This window comes from Alexandromys fortis, unplaced genomic scaffold, assembly GCF_014885135.2.
Source record: "Alexandromys fortis isolate MF-2015 unplaced genomic scaffold, M_Fortis_MF-2015_v1.1 scaffold_72, whole genome shotgun sequence".
Classification (NCBI taxonomy): domain Eukaryota; kingdom Metazoa; phylum Chordata; class Mammalia; order Rodentia; family Cricetidae; genus Alexandromys; species Alexandromys fortis.
In genome coordinates, this window is record NW_026067969.1 from 5,795,156 (window position 1) to 5,796,043 (window position 888).

Genomic DNA, 888 nt, shown 5'->3' on the forward strand with positions numbered 1-888 from the left:
TCAAGCAAGCACTGAACCCCTGAGCCAGAACCACAGCCCCAAGAATACTGAACATTGTGAAGCCTTGGGAAAGTTGAAGGAGGTGCAGAGAAACAAGGCTCTGCAGTTCCAGGTTGGAAGAATTTACCTCCAGTCCCAGTATCTAGAACACACCACAGGTTCTAGTGTGTATAGCTGAGTGAATGAACCTTCTCCAGCTGGTGAGAAAAATAAAATTCCCCTCCGGCTTAAGCAGCTCGCAGCTAAACAAGTCCAGCACCAGGAGTGTAGGAGGAAGGTGGCGTAGGCTGCCTCCTCAGGGATTATGGGATGGGAGGAAGGGTTCCAGCTCATGGCAATTTAATAGTGAATGAACTGGGGGGTCCATGAATAAATGTAGTCCCTATCAAAATTCCAGGATGGCCAAGTGTGGTGGTACATGCCAGTGATCTCAGCACTCCACAAAGAGGATCCTGGCAAATTTGAGACCAGCCTGATCTGTGTAGGGGGTTCCAGTCTCCCTGGGGCTGTGTACTGAGGCCCTGCCTGAAACAAAATTGCTATGACATGGAGATGTAGCCATGGCAGTGTATTCTCTCTGCTTGCCTGAGACTGGGTCCTAACACACTCTAATACTCTCTATCTAACACACATATATATGTGTGTGTGTGCGTGCGTGTGTATGTGTGTGTATATATATATATGTATATATATATTTTTTTTCCACAGAAAAAGGAAAGAATCTGAAAATGTGTTAGGGAACCATAAAAGATCCCCGGTGCCTGACATAACTGGGTAAAAAGGACAAAGCTGGAGGCCTTACTTTAAAACACCAGCTGGTGGTGATCACAGCAGCATGGTGCTGACAGAAATACATCACATCTGCATTTAATCCCAGCACCTGGGAGG